Here is a 16676-nt window from a genome sequence, read left to right as displayed (position 1 = left end):
AAAAAATACTAAATAAAAACGTTTCTAATACATATAATTATACAAGTCCATACACTTCAATCCATATTAATCCTAATAAAAAATAGTAAATAATGATGTTATATTTTTGTAATATTAGGATAATTAGTAGGCATTAATTGAAAAAAATATTTCATTAGTAGGCATTAATTGAAAAAAAATATTTCAAAATATTAATAAAAAATTAATTTCTTATATATTATTTATTATATTTTATTGTAATTGTAATTATATTTATCATTATTTTATATTTATTATTCTCATATTTATCATAATATATTACCTTATTTATCATTATATATTTTATATATTAATAATGATATAAATAAATAGACTTATTAAATAATAAAGAAGTAATTATCTTCTCTTTAATTGTTTTTTTATTTTTCTTTCTTATGTTTATATGTTTTTTATTATGTTTTTCAATATTAAAATAGATACTAATTTAGTAATATATTATTTAATTTGTATTTTAAATTATAATATATTTCAACCCGCATTATATGAATTACCTTGTAGTTTAAAATTTAAAATGTTCTATTTTGTTCACTCGGTGGGTAAAGTTCTTCAAATATAAAGTCAGATCATATTGCGATGTAGGATAATGCGTCCGTTATCCTACCGTTTAAGAAGTTATTTTTTTAATTCGAATATGTGACCATAAGCTAACATGATTGATACGGTAAATACGATAGGAAAGTTGGCTTAGAGTAAAAAAAAAAAAAAAAAAAAAGTTAGTTAATGTAGTTGTCAAAGTTAACAGGCTAACATGTGGCAAAAGGTGATTCGCTCGTCCCCAATGCCCCCGTCAACTCGTCCCTAGGCCAACACGGAGGAGTTAAATCGCGGGTGACTACTAGTCATTAGTGCAAATGGCCAAAACATGGGGGAGGTTATGCTCGGTCACGCCGAGTTTCGACCCCAAGACCTCATGTGGCAACACCCCATGTCTTAACCATCGCACCGCCCCGAAGGGACAAGTTAACAGGCTAACATGGTTATATGACTCGATCAAATAATCTAATAAATTAGACTTTTGGTTCGATCAAAGCTCTAGTCCTCATGGCTCGAGAAAATCCCAAGCTGAGTCATTTTAGTTCGAATCAGAAGCACATGGTCACATGGCTCGACCGAATGATCTAGTCGATCAGACATTTTGACCAATCAGATCCCAAGTCCCCTCTTCACTTGATCGAACTCCGAGTCCTCAAAGAAACCAAGCTGAGTCCTAATGTATTTATAAGAATTTTTCCTCTAAATGGGGCGCGCAACTAAAGGATGTTGGGCTTTCGGGCTGCCCGCCGTACGCACTTCCTAATTTACCCTAGTGGCCAGTGGAAAAATTCCGTGGGGTCGGACCGGTCACCCAGGGCTAGTCAATGAGACTAACTAGGCTTATCATTTTTTTTTTACATTTTGTATAACCATTGTTAGAGAATCCGAAGAATATTCTCCGTACAAACTGTACACAGGAAGCTTCTACCCTGCAAATGCACAGGAATTGCAAGCATATTTCAGAAAAGATGTCAAAGTGTCATAATAGTCGGCCTCATTTTAGTAATGCATTGAAATTTATACAAAGAGGAAAAGTAACATTATATAAGGAGATCTTTATTTACGAGTGCAAGTATGCAAGGCTTTGTTATCACAGTTCATTATTTATCATTACTGTTCTTTATCTTCTCCAATCGCTACTTTCCTGACTTGAGCGTCGAAGTGTCTATGATGGGGACCCCTCCCCGACCCGATGACTGACAGTTTTTGCTTCTGGTTCTTCTCCTTGACACGCAAGTTCGCTAGTAGTACCAGGTCCCTCCCTGCTGAACTCTGCTAGTGGTCAACATCGGATCCACCTATCTAATGTACCATCCTCCCTGATTCCAGACAAGATCAAATTTGACCCCGTCTGTGGGGTGGATCACACAAAGTGGTGCAAAAGCTCGCTTCATGCTCCTACTATCTTCAAGATGTTGAAGGGAGAAATTTAGATCGACTGTGAAATGTAAATCATCTACAACCTTATCGGGCTTGAGAGTATGCTTGTAATACGTTTATATATCCTGTTGAATATCTACGTTTAATTAATGCAGACAAACTTTACTTAAAAGGTTTAAGTCACAGAATCTCACGTCGCTCGGCTGAGTTATAAGTGTACTTGCTTACGTGCCCAAGTCATGGACTCTCTTACCACTCGGCCGATTTATAAGCGTATTTGCTCACGCGCCCAAGTCGCAGACTCTCGGACCATTTGACCTAATTATAAGTGTCCTTGCTCACGTGCCTAAGTCTTAGACTCTCGGACCGTTCAATCGAGTTATAAGTGTACTTGCTCATGCTCCCTAATTTTCAGACTCTCGAACTGTTTGACCGAGTTATAAGTGTGCTTGCTCACGTGCCCAAATTCTAGATTCTCCGACCATTCTGCCGAGTTATAAGCGTGCCTGCTCATCCGCCTAAATTCCAAACTCTGGGACCTTTCAACCGAGTTATAAGCGTGCTTGCTCACACACCCTAATTTCCATACTCTCGGATTCTTTGGCCGAGTTATAAGCATGCTTGCATGGACCCATATTCTAAACTCTCATGTGGCTCGGTCGAGTTATAAGCATGCTTGCTCACGCGCCCAATTTCTAGACTCTCATGACGCTCAGCCGAGTTATAAATATGCTTGCACACACACCCCAATTTCTAAACTCTCTAACTATTCAGCTGAGTTATAAATGTACTTGCTCACATGCCCAAGTTTCAGACTCTTGTGTTGCTCAGCTAAGTTTTAAGTGTACTTGTTCATGTGCCTAAGTCACAAACTCTCGTATCGCTCAGTTGAGTTATAAGCATGCTTACTCACACGCTCAAGTCCTAGACTCTCGTAATATTTGTCTGAGTTATAAGCATACTTGTTCACATGCCCAAGTCCTAGACTTTCGGGTCATTTTACTGAGTTATAAGCATGATTGCTCGCGCCCCCCAATTTCCAGACTCTCAGACCGCTCGACTGAATTATAAACATGCATGCTCATGTGTTTAAGTTATAGACTCTCGAACCATTAGGTCAAGTCATAAGTGTGCTCGCTCAATCGCCTAAGCTCCAGATTGTTGTACCCTAGCACCAAGTCATAGATAGGGTTACCCGTGTAAAATTCAAATGCTTGCTTAACACTACTTAGTCGCTCGCTTGGCGTCACTCAGTTATTTGACTAGATAAGGCGATTAGAGATGAAATGCTCAATTGATATCTGCTTACTATCCATTTTGTCGACCTAACACTAAAGAATTGTTGGTAACGCTACCAAGAGAAGGTCATATGAGAGACACCAAACATAGGGGTGTAATCGAATCGAGCCGAGCTTGAGCTTTATTTAACGAATATATTCATGGTTCACGAGTTTATTCGAGCTTTTATCGAGCATAAATGAGCTTAATAAATATAAATTATAAATTTAAATATTTATTAAAAACTAAATTATATATTTAGAGAAAATTATAATAATCTTATTATAATTTATAATTTTATTCTATTAAAGAAATTTAATATATTTGTTTATATAGTTCATAAGTAGAGTGTAAAATTTATAAATTCAATATCAAAACTATTATTTTTTATTTAAAAGTTGATTCATGAGTTTAACGAACATATTCATGAGCTAACGAGCCAAATATTATGAAACATGAGTTTGGTTTGTTTATCTTAACGAGCCTCATTAAACGAGCTCAAATGAGTTGTTATCGAATCGAGTTTCGAATAGCTCATTAGCGGCTTGGTTCATTTACACCCCTAACAAAACCTATGGCTACACATGATTTTTGAAGCATAGGTTGGTCAGTCGATGGAGTAGATTCCTAATTTTGGGTTATCAGCTAGACACGCTTAAGCGTTTAGCATCTGCTCAAGCCCTACTGGCACAGACTCATGCACGAAACTGAACACAGTATGGACAGAAGCATACAAGGTTTATGTTAGTACCCTAAGGTAGTTTTGATGTGATCAACCAAGTCAAGTTAGGTCTTGTTGGTTTTTAACCCTTGTGTCTAAGTGTGCAGGAACTTACGAGCACAGGAAGTCGAGCAAAAGACGCAGCTAGCGAGAATGACGGAACGGGAGAGAGCCGACGAGCTCAGTGCATCCGAGGGACTAGGTGCTACAAAAGAGTACGTGGGTGGACGAGAAGGAGGCGCGCGGCGTTTTTGAGGGATGAGAAACCAGATTAGAAGATTGCTCGAAGGCCGGAAGTTGAGCTCGGGTGAGCCCTATTCCAGATGGTCGAGATCATCCAAGCGAGCAGAACTAGAGCAAAAGGTCAGGACCGAAAAGTCAACTAGCAAGTTGACTTGGTTTGTGCGCCTGGACTCAGTCTAGGCGCCCAGACAATTCGAGCGCCCGGAACCCCTCTGGGCACCGAACAGAAGTTTTAGCCATTTGCGACGTGGCACGTCCCGTTGCATCAGGAATAAACTTTTTTCCCTTTCCAGGTGCCTGGAACCCTTCCAGGTGCCCCGAGCAGGGCTATAAAAGCAGCATTTCTCCCAGAAGCTAAACACAATAAGAAAAAGAGAGAAGCAACACTTGTAATTGATTCAGTTTCAGTTCAACTTTCTAGTTGTGAGATTTAACTGTTGTAAGAGACTTCTCCATCCAGAGAAGAATTTTAGTGAGTTTTACATCTTTCTTAAATTAACAACCTCCTCGGTTGTAACCAAGTAATTTCTTTATGCCTCATTATTTTAGTCTTTTAATTATTTTATGCAAGCGTTGATAATTATTAAGCTATAAAGTTTAAGGAATGTTGTATTTCTTTGCAGGGCTATTTACCCCCCTAGCTGGCCGTCAAGGGTCCTATAAGTGGTATTAGAGCCAAAACGCCTCAGAAGAACTAACCACCGACTGAAGCACCGAGACGATGGTTGGACCGAGCATCTGCCCGTCGAAGTTCGATGGAGAATTTGCATTATGGAAAAAACACATGGAGGTATTTTTTTAAAACTGATTTTGAAATTCTTTGATAATCAAATATGGTTTTGTAGCTCCCAAAGACCAATAAGGAAATGAAAAGGAAGATCAGATCGGAAATTACGAATCAGTAAAGGAACATTAGGAGAAGTTCCTAGAACTATGCGAAGGAACTTCTGAAGCAAAGCTCACGAGACGATATCTGCTCCGAAACCAACTAACGAACCTCGGGAAAGAAGAAAGTGAAACAGTGGCACATCTACACTCGAAGATCAAAGAACTCATTATCAGACTCACGAATCTCGAAGAAAAGGTAACGAACTGAGATTCATTAAGGTACTCTTTAAATGCATTCCCTAAGACACCTGAGTGGACCTCTATAGTTGACTCATTTTATATATCTAAAGATCTAGAAGTTAGTTCATTAGAAAATCTTTTTCCACCTTTTAACTTCATGAATCTAGATGTACAGAGATGAAAAGGGAGCCTAGTCAGAACATTACCCTAAAGGCAAGAATGGATAATCCAGACTCAGAAGCGTCAATCGACGAAGATGAAGCGGCGCTATTATAAGAAAATTTAATAAATTTATTAAATCTAATAAATTTAAATCACAGATGAGAAAGCATTATCGGAACAAAAGGAAGGTTCGATGTTACAACTGCAATGAAAAAGGACGCATCAAGGATGACTGCCCAAAATTGAAGAACAAGGACAAGGAGAAAAACAAGAAGCCAGCCTGACCTAAGCATAATCTAACGGCAACGTGGGATGACATGTCATCCGAACCCGAAATCGAAGCCTACGTCGGACTAGCCCTAATGACAGACCATCAAAAAGAAGATGGAAATAGCTCGGAGATGAGCATTGATGAAGGGGGAGGATCATCAGAGGAAATCTACGATGAAGGAGAAGCATCAAAATATGAGGTAAGTCAGGTACGTGTCTTATCTCTTGAAAAGTCATTTCAATTTATTAACATTCTTTCCAAGGATTTAGTAAAATTAAAAAAAAGAAGAAAATATAGAGTTAAAAAGACAATTAGCGAATGCATGTCCCGTAGATTTGTTTGATAATTTAAAAATAGAAAATGACAAATTAAAAATAGAAATAGAATATTTAAAAAATCGTGCATGCTCAAATAATTAAAATATTAGGAGAAGTAATAATTTATACTAGTATTTTAAATATCATGAAGGTCAAATTAGGAAAACATCACAAAAATATATTCCTAAGAAATTTCTGATTAATCATGTAGGAAGAAACCTATTTTGGGTTCCAAAATTATATTTAGGTTAATTACTTTCTTAGGACTTTCAGAAATAAAGAAAGTTAAATGTTTAAATTCTTTAAGAAACTTTATCTAGAAGTGGTTGATGCTCCAATAACCAAGAAGGTATAGTGTCTCATAACAGTTTGGAAGCCAATTACTGAATTGAATATTTAATTGACTTTCTGTGAAGCATTCAACCAATGCTTTAAATTTTTGCTAGAAAAATTTATTTAAAAAGGGCCCAATCATTAAAAATTTGTTTAAGTTAATCTAAACAATCTTTTGAAATTTTTTCGTTAGAAATTTTTATAAACTAATGATCAAAATGCAACTTTTTTAAATTTTGCCAAAAATTCAACTTTCTGGGAAGTTTTTTCTATTCAACCCTTGCTAAAGGTTTTATTATTAAAGGAGTTTTTTTTAAATCAAAACTTTTGAAACTTAACTTTTCATATTTTTCTTTCTTTAGACTTTTTAGACCTTCCAAGTAATATGTTTAACGTATCCCACTTTTAATGTGATCAAAAGGGGAGTAGTAAAGATTAAGTATAGGGAGAGGTAGTATAATTTTAATCCTTTTTATTTTTATACTTAATTTTTGTACTTCCAATGTTCTTTTTTGCAAAAATTATAATTATTTGTTTATGGTTTGTCCTAACTTAACTTGGGTTTGATCGCATCAAAAAGGGGGAGATTGTTAGTACCCCAAGTTAGTTTTGATGTGATCAACCAAGTCAGGTTAGATCCTGTTGATTTTTAACCCCTGTGTCTAAGTGTGCAGGAACATAGGAGCATAGAAAGCTAGGGATGTAAATGAACCAAGCATTCGTGAACAAGCTTGATGTTCGGCTTGGTAAGAGCTTGTTTATGTTCGTTTAATATACACAAGATTAATTAAATAAACAAGCTTGAACAGCTCGTTAAACTAAACAAACAAACTTAAACACATATATGCTCAGCTCGTTAATGTTTGTGAACAACGTTCGTGAACAATGTTTGTGAACAATGTTCATGAATCATATTCATTAATAAAACTCTTTTTAATATGATAAATAAATAATAAAATAAAATAAAATAAAATAAAATAAAATAAAATAAAATAAACAAATAAGTTTAAATTATCAATCTCAATAACCAATTAAACAACTAAAGTTTTCTAACAATCAACAAACTTGAATTGAGAGATCGATAACATCTAAACAAACCAATCTTAAACCAAACTCAAGCCAAGCTTAAATTGAGAGCTCGATAACATATAAACAAGCCAAGTTTCAAACAAGCTCAAGCTCATAAAAAATAAACCAAGTCAAGCTTGAACAATCATTTTAAAAGCTTGTTTCATTTTAAGCTCGGCTCGGTTACCTTATCAAACAAGCCTGAACACCCCAAAGCTCGGCTCGTTTACAGCTGTATAAGAAGTCTAGCAAAAGACACAGCTAGCGAGAAGGATGACACGGGAGAGAGCCGACAGGCTCGGTGCGTCCGAGAGACAAGGTGGTGCGGAAGAGTAAGCGGGCGGATGAGAAGGAGGCGCACGACGTTTCCAAAGGACGAGAAGTCGGAGTGAAAGATTGCTCAAAGGTCGAAAGTTGAGCTTGGCTGAGCCCTATTCTGAATGGCCGAGATCACCCAAGCGAGCGTAGCCAGAGCAGAAGCCCCGGACCAAAAATTCAACTGGTGAGTTGACTCAGTCCGGGCACCCAGAACCCCTCTAAACGCCCGAAATAGAAGTTTTAGCCATTCATGATGTGACACATCTTGTTGCATTGGGGAAAACTTTTATCCCTTTCCAGACGTCTGGAACCCTTCCAGGCACCTCAAGCAGGGCTATAAATATTGGTGCGGCTAGCACTAACGGTCTAACTCAAGTTTTGATGAATGACAAAGTAGGCTAAGTTAGTTTCATATTAATCTAACACTTTGACCAAGTGTGAAAGAGAAGCCCAGACGGGTCAACGGGCTGACCTGACGTCTGGCACGAAGTCCAGACGGGTCGAAGGGTTGACTTGACATTTGGTACGAAGTCCAGCTAGGTCGACAGACTGACCTGATAGCTGGCACGAAGTCCAGACGGGTCGAAAGGCTGACCGAACGTCTGACAGGTAAATTGAGGTAAGTAACTGGAGGCGAGTGATTATGAGGACACGTTCCTGGGAAGGGAACATTAGGCGTCGATCCAACTTAGATCCATTTCGGAAATCTAAGTTGAGATCGTGACTAGATTCCGGTCTCGAGGAGACGAAATCTAATTACTGCATTTTACTCTTATAAACTTAACTGTACTAACACTTTATTTTGCATGGTAGTTTTGCATTTTACCTCGGACTAATGTTTTTTGCAGGTTCTGAAAAAACAAAGGTCCTGGCGCCCAGAAGGGATCCGAGCGCCCGGGATGCAAGTTTTATCCCCAACGCACTTCGCCATGTGGAGTTTCATGGTTGGACGGGCTACGTCACACTCCAGGAGCTCGGAAGGGATCCGAACGCCTAGAGCCTCTTATATAAGGAGGATGCACCCTGGAGCAAAGAACAACGAACAACAAAGCCTTCCAAAGCTTGCTCTGCCATGTTGTGCTCTTGCAACGGCACGAAGCGACTCCGACAACGTGCTGCCTTTATTTCGTTACTACTGTCGGTATTTTTTAAAAAGTTCTTGTACCTTAAATTTGTAATCAAATTTTCGAATTGCTAGCAGATTGCCTAACGAAAGCACTCGACGAGTGCGCGCCTTGGAGTAGGAGTCGACCAAGGCTCCGAACCAAGTAAAAAATTACTTGTGTTAGCGCTGTGTTTTTCTTTCCGCTGTGCACTCGATTTTCAACGAATTTCTAAATCAATATTCACCCCCCCTCTATCGACTTTCACGATCCAACAAATGGTATCAGAGCGAGTACCACTCTGAATTGGTGCAACTACCAATCGAGCAAGAGGGGTTCTTTTTAAAAGAAAAATAGATATCATTTGTGTTTAAAATAAATTCTTACGCCTTTCATTTTTTCCCTCCAAAATTATTTTTGAAAAAGTTATCTTCATCTTTTCACCATTCATCAATATTAGCAAAATAGAATATTTTTCAAATTTTGTAATAATATTTTTTTATTAATATTTTATTTTAAAAAATAATTAATTTTTCCCGTATATTTCCTTATCTCCCACATTGCTTATTCCAAGACAAAATCTTGGAAATTGTCTCTTGTCTATTTTTTTTGCATATACCAATGTCTATTCAAGAAGGACAGAGCATTCACGAACCACCACCATACGATTAAGAAGATTTTAACTACTGGAGGCGAAGAATGGAATGTTTCTTAGAAAGTTTAAATTTTGATTATTGGTTGATATTGAGAAAACCTTCTCGGGACTCAGAACTAAACAAAAATATAAGTAAAATTATTTGTAATGTTTTACCTAACAATGTTTTATGCAAACTAGAAAAGTACAAGAATGCACATGAGCTTTGAACCTAGTTGATCAAGTTTCATGAGGAGTTGATGGAGCTAGAGCTTCAAGTTAAAATCAAATCTGGACTCGAGTCAAGTTCAATCAAAAAGCCTACTGAATTAGGAATTGCCCTCAAGGTTAGTAATATTTATCAAAATACCCCTACTAGTAGTAGTTTAAATAATCTGCATGATAATTTAGATAAGTATGAGATTATCCCAAGTATGGTACATGATAATCCAAATTTACATGATTCAAATTCAAAACCACAAATTAATCTAGTTTCTGATCAAGTCAATCAAGACTTTGATCAAATCAGTATCAACCTTGACTTGGTCAAACATAACACTGACCAAATCAATTCAAATAATTTAGAAAATCTAAAATTAAGTGAAAACTCAAAGATAATCAATTCAAACAATAAAATAAATTCAAATTTAAAACTTAAAAATAAGAAAATAGATTTAGATAAAATTAATAAATACCTTAATAAAGTATTTAATAATCTAGACAATATCAATCTAAAAAATCCTATCCAAAGCCAAAAAAAACAGACAAGACTAATCTAATAAATTTAACTAATAATATGAACTTAAAAGACAAAGAAAATATAAGGAAAAATTCAAATATTCTATTAAAATCAAAACCAAATTCCAAATTAAATATGAAAGTAAATTCGAAATTAACAATTAATAACAAGTTAAAGGATAAACCTTTAAAGAAATATAACTCAAACAATCTAATTAATTCAAATTTTAAAAATAATAAAACCTTAAATATTAACAATAATCTATTAAAAGATAATTCAATAAACTTAATAAAATTAAAAGAAAATTTAAATATTTTAAAGAAGGGCAATTTGATCAATTTAATTAATTCAAAATTAAAAACTTAAATTTAAATTACAAATTAAACATTAAATCTTAACTAAAATTAATCTTAATTATACAAAAATCTTAAAAGGAAAATCAATAATTTAGGGAAGGCTCCAGAATAGCTGGACCTCCAAAACTAACCTACCTGACCGGGTAACCAAAACCAACCTACCCGGTAGGATAATTAGGACTAGTTCAAAGGGATAATAGTTTAACTTGACCAACGGTATTGGTGAAGTTTTGGATGATAGTACGTTAGGGAAACTTAGTCTATGCATGTCTAGGAAGATATGACTTCGACCTTGTACATTTGACTTAGTGGAACTAACCGAAGCTACCCTTTATAGATCCAAACTAGTTAGACCAAGGTTTTGTATTAAGTTCAGTGGATAGGACTATTTGGAAAACCTCGAAGTCATAGTTACTCTAATGATGTCCCAGTGACTCACCATAACCCAGAAGTTTATCCAAAGAATGCCTATTTGTTGAGTCCAAAGCTAAACTTGAATCTAACACAAAGTTAAATCAAACCCTAAAACTGAACCTAATTCATCTCACAAAATTATAGGATTCCCTAATTGAAAATTTAGATCGGGTGAGATGACTAAGGACTTAAATTAAAATTAAAATTAAATTAAATTAAATTAAATTAAATTAAATTTAAATTTAAATTAAGTTAATTCAAATTAAATTAAATTATTTTATCAAAATTCTTTTTAACTTAAAATTTATTTTAAAAATTCTTTTTAACTTCAAAAACAATCTTAAAAATTATTTCAAAAAATTATCATAACATTATTTTTTAAAAATTATTTCAAAAACTATTTTAAAATTATTTTAAAAATTATTTCAAAAACTATCATAAATTATTTTAAAAGTTATTTCAAAAACTAAAAATTATTTTAAAAATTATTTCAAATACTATCTTAAAAATTATTTTAAAAAAACTTTAAAACTTATTTTAAAATTTCTTTTAAAAATTATTTTTAAAAAATTTATTTAAAAATTCTTTTAAAAATATTTTAAAAATCCTTTTAAAATTTATTTTAAAATATTTTAAAAATTATTTTAAAATTATTTAAAAATAATTTTAAAATTCTTTTATAAATTATTGAAAAATATTTTTAAAATCCTTTTAAAAATTCTTTAAAAATTCTTTTAATAATTATTTAAAAATATTTTAAAAATTATTTAAAAATATTTTTTTTAAAAATTCTTTTAAAAATTTTCAAAATCCTTTTAAAAATTCTTTTAAAAATTACATAAAAATTATTTTAAAAATCTTTTAAAATTATTTAAAAGTCATTTTAAATCCTTTTTAAAAAATTATTTTAAATTTATTTTAAATAATTCTTTTAAAAAAATTAGTTTTAAAAAATATTTTAACTTAAAAGGCATTTCAAGTAAACTTAAAGTTAAACTAGATTTAAAAAAAATTGTAACTAATATTTTCAATCAATTAATATAAATTAATACTAAAGAAGTCAAGTAAAATAAAAGTTAATCAATAAACCATTGAAAAAGATTAACTATTATTGAATTAGTAACAAATTACTTACTTAGAATAATTAATTATTGATTAATTTCAATAATCTTATTTTAATCAAACAATTATACCAAGTATATAGAAATACTTATGTAAAAAAAATATACTTTATAAACATAAATGTTACTAAACCTAAATTCCCTAAACACTTAGGTAGAAAAATGTGTTAAGATCTTGAACGTTAACATACCCAAACCTTAGTGTTAACTTAAGGGGGAGATATAAATTAAGGGAGAGTAATAAATTAAGGGAATATTAAATTCAGGGGATGATCAAATTTACTTAAAATATTATTTCCTTAAGTTTTTTATTTAAAAATTTCATAGATTTTTTTTTAAAAAAATTCTTTCTAAAATCCTACCTCAACTTTAATATATATATATATACTTTGAAAATCTTACTTTAAATATTTTTCTGATAATGTTTTCAAAATTTTTATTTTAAAATTATGTCAGGTTCATGGGGAGGATTAACTACTTTCATACTTATTTTGAAATTAGTTTTTGAAAAATATTTCCTTAAAAATATTTTAAAAACTAATTTTTTTTTAGAAAATAGATTTTACTTAGTTTTGAAAATTGGATTTTACAAACTTAGCTTAGAAAAATAGATTTCACTTAGTTTTGAAAATTGATTTTGAAAATTGGATTTTACAAACTTAATTTTGAAAATTAATTTTATAGGAGAAGGAAGGCTGGAATGCCAATAGACGTCTGTCTATTCTCTAATTCACCCACCCCGGTCCGTTTTGGGAACGTCCAGTGCCAAAGTCACTGAATGGGTAAGTCGTCAATCCCTAAAATGGACTATGTAATGTACTTTATCTGCTGGGTTATGGGTACTGGTGGGTATTTTACCAAAGGTTTTTATCAATCTACCCTTGTGTGATTCCTCTTGAATCATATACTCGGGGGTGGGTGCGGGGCGGACGATTTCTAAACGAACTCCTCATTCATTAGATGGAGAAGATCGCCAAAATTTCGTGATCCTCTGCCGAACCTATTCCAATAGCTCGGACTCGGATCGTGGGGATTGTCGAAATACTTCGTATCACTAAGTTAAAATTTGATTTTTGAAAACTTAGATTTATTAATCTCACTTTTGTAAAGATGGTATATTTGAAAATTAGGTTTAAAAGGTGTTTTAAATTTGCAAAGCTTATATTGAAAATTAGGTTAATTTTGCAAAAGTTTATCCTTGAAAATTACTCTAAATGTTACAAAGTTATCTTTCTAAAATTATCTTTCTAAGTTAACGATTTCTTAAACTTAGCTATTTTTTGAAAAAGCTAAAGTTTAAAGTAAAATGTTTTATATTTTCTACTTTAAACTCCCCCAAGTACTTTAATTCTTTGATAAATTTCTTTTCCTTCCTAAAATCACTTATTTTTTCTGTGTTACTTTTTGATTAATGTCAAAGGGAGAGGGTTAAGTAGTTTAAGTTAATTAAAACAAAATAACGAAATACCAAATAGAAAACAACTAACTTAAAAACCTTGTTTTAACTTGCATAATTTTCACTAACTTAACCCAGATTGTCATTGCATCAAAAAGGGGGGGGGGGATTGTTGGTGCAGTTTGTAACGACCCGACCCCTTGGGCGGCCCAACTGGCGGTCCCTTATGTCATCGACCGACGACCCTCCGCCGTGTCGTTACTCACTAGGTCTTCCCACCCCTGGCTAGTGGATTTTTGTCTTCCCCAAGATTCGAACTCTAGACCTCCAGGCTAAGTACTAGAATTTATGAATCCTGGTAGCCAAGTGAGTGGCGCTCACTTGGCTACCAGGATTCATAAATTCTAGTACTTAGCCTGGAGGTCTAGAGTTCGAATCTTAGGGAAGGCAAAAATCCACTGGCCAGGGGTGGGAAGACGTAGTGAGTAACGACACGGCCGAGGGTCGTCGGTCGATGACATAAGGGACCGCCAGTTGGGCCGCCCAAGGGACCGCCAAGGGGCTGCCAAATGGGCCGCCAGTTGGGCCGCTCAAGGGACCGAGGGGTCGGGTCGTTACAATAAAAAGGCGCATTTTTATTGTAACGTCACGACCCCTCGGCCCCTTGGGCGGCCACACTAGCGGCCCAACTAGCGACCCCTTGGCGACCCCTTGGCGGTCCCTTCGGCAGCTCAACTGGCGACCCCTTATGTCGTCATCCGACGACCCTCGGTCGTGTTGTTACTCACAAGGACTTCCCACCCCTGGCCAGTGGATTTTTGCCCCACGAGACTGAAAGAGTGATAGTAGGGGAACTAGATGTTTCCAGTGTGGCTCGAAAAGTCACCTCAAATCCAATTGTCCATTGGGCCACTCTATATGCTTTTATTGTAAGCGTCCGGGCCATGAGAGTCGGGATTGTACCCTGAAGGCTCAGTTGGAAACTACTAAAGTCACCTCTCAGGAAGGTCGACCCACCCAGCCATGGCAGCAGGGAGGACCTCAAAGGACTCAGAACGCTTCATATCAACTGCAATTGACGGGGCCCCAGGGAAAGGTATATCATATCCATAGTCAGGAGTGTCCAGTGATGCTAACGACCACGTAGTACTCTACTGTAGCGTCTCCTTATCAGACATGTCCTGTACAGCAGGACCCTTCCTTTCCATCTCAGCCTTATCTGGCATTCCAGCCTCAGCCTCAGTACCAGCAGCAGCAGCAGGGTGTCGCTCCTCCGATTCCACGTCAGTCTACTTCAGGGATGCCACCATCGAGTGTAGAGGTGGGGCATGGTTATGCCGTTCCACGGGAGGAGGCACAGCGGGCTGAGGGATTGGACTTCCGAGGTACTAGTTCACTTTATACATTTAGTGTAGATCTATTGATAGATACTGGTAGTTCTCATTTGTTCACCTCTCGAGTATCTTTGGATAAGATCAGGGGGTTACCTACATGCCGGGCACCTGAGTTAGCAGTATCTGTACCATCTAAAGGGGTACTTATTATTAGTCAAGAAGTCAAAGAATGCTCTTTGGACTTGGATGGTCAGACACTTGTGATGGATCTACAGGTGTGGGAAATGGTGGGATTTGACATCATCCTAGGCTTAGATTGGATGGCTATAAAACATGCTATTTGTTGTTTAACGCATTTAGGTCGTAAATTTGGGGACCAAATTTTTATTAGTGGGGGAGAATGTAATATATATATATATTTAAGGATGTTAATACTTGGAATTTGACAATATTGAATTATTATAAGGAAAATAAATATATTGGTCAGGTAATTTATCCGGAAATAAGTTCGTGTGAATTTTAGAAAAATTTATGGAATTTTTCTAGATTTTAAATGAGATGTTTTAGATTTTATAGGGATCAATAGGTAGGATTTAAGGCCTGTTTAGAATAACCGGAGGTGGGAGTTGATTGAGGAATGAATCTAGGGTTTAATTTTAAAACCCCTAAGTTATAAGAGTTGCCCGTGCCCTAGCTTCCCACACCGCGCCGAGTTCTCCTTCCCCGAGCCTTCCCCTCGCGAGCACCAATCGAACCTCTTCTCCTCCTCTCGCGTCGCCTCGACCACCAGCCGTCGAGTTTCTTTTCCCCTCTTCTCCTCGCGAATTCCCGCGACCACATCCGGTGATCTCCTCCTCACGCGAGCAGCAAAGCCGCCGACCCTCTCCTTGCTGAGGTATGCTCTAATTGATTTGGCAAGTAGTTTCCCTAGTAGTTATGGGTGACGATTTGAGTTAGGGATCAAGTTCTGGGTAGTCTTGGCTAGTTGCGATGGTGTTTTGCTTTCTCCTTGAGCTATTGAAAGCTTTGGGCAGGTTGTTGGTGCTTCACGCCTTGATTTATAATGCTCTTGCCACTTCTTGTTGTCTCTAAAATGCTGGACAAATTTGGATGCCTGGTTTCTTGTTGAGGTTGTTTCTGTTCGCCGATTAGCTGTGGATTTAGTTCGGATTCTATTCAAGGTTGCTTTGTTCCTTTGTATGGCTATGGATTTCTAAGATTTATTTGATAGATTTTAATGTGTTACCTGAGGGCTTCTTAGCTCTTTAGTGTGCTTTTGAATCCTAGGACAATTTGTGCGTGATTGGAGGTTTGTTCTGTGGTATTCTTATTTTTGAGTTAGCGGTGAACTTGTGGTATGATCTAGTAGGTTGAAGGGTGAACCCAATATGGTTTTTTTTGCTCTTGGTATTGGCTCTTGAAAAGTAGTTGGGAATTTTGATAGTGGGTGAATCAAGGTTCATAGGATTAGGGTTTTTCCTTAATTAAGTTATGTTTGGGTTTAGCTAGATGTTGTTTGTGGAATTAGCTAAATTATACATCACGTGATTTGCAGGACGTTGATTCGAGACAAGCGTCACGACATGGGTTTAGCCTTATACGTTCGACAGATAAAGGTGGGTACTTCTTACTTTGTCTCTTTAGTTCTTTGAACTTAGTGCATGAGCTTTTTTTTTAATAGAAATTACTTTTATCTTGACTCCACTCTTATTTTTCCTACGCTTGATACTTCCACGCGATCTTTGAGAAACTCGTTTCCATATCTATGCAGTCTCTCGTTGTTGTTCATAATAAGTAGCAGATATTAGATACCATGGTTGTATGCTTTGTTTGTTGTTCATTTATGT

The sequence above is a fragment of the Zingiber officinale genome, chromosome 5A, assembly GCF_018446385.1.
Source record: "Zingiber officinale cultivar Zhangliang chromosome 5A, Zo_v1.1, whole genome shotgun sequence".
Lineage (NCBI taxonomy): Eukaryota > Viridiplantae > Streptophyta > Magnoliopsida > Zingiberales > Zingiberaceae > Zingiber > Zingiber officinale.
This window is presented reverse-complemented; position numbering follows the sequence as displayed.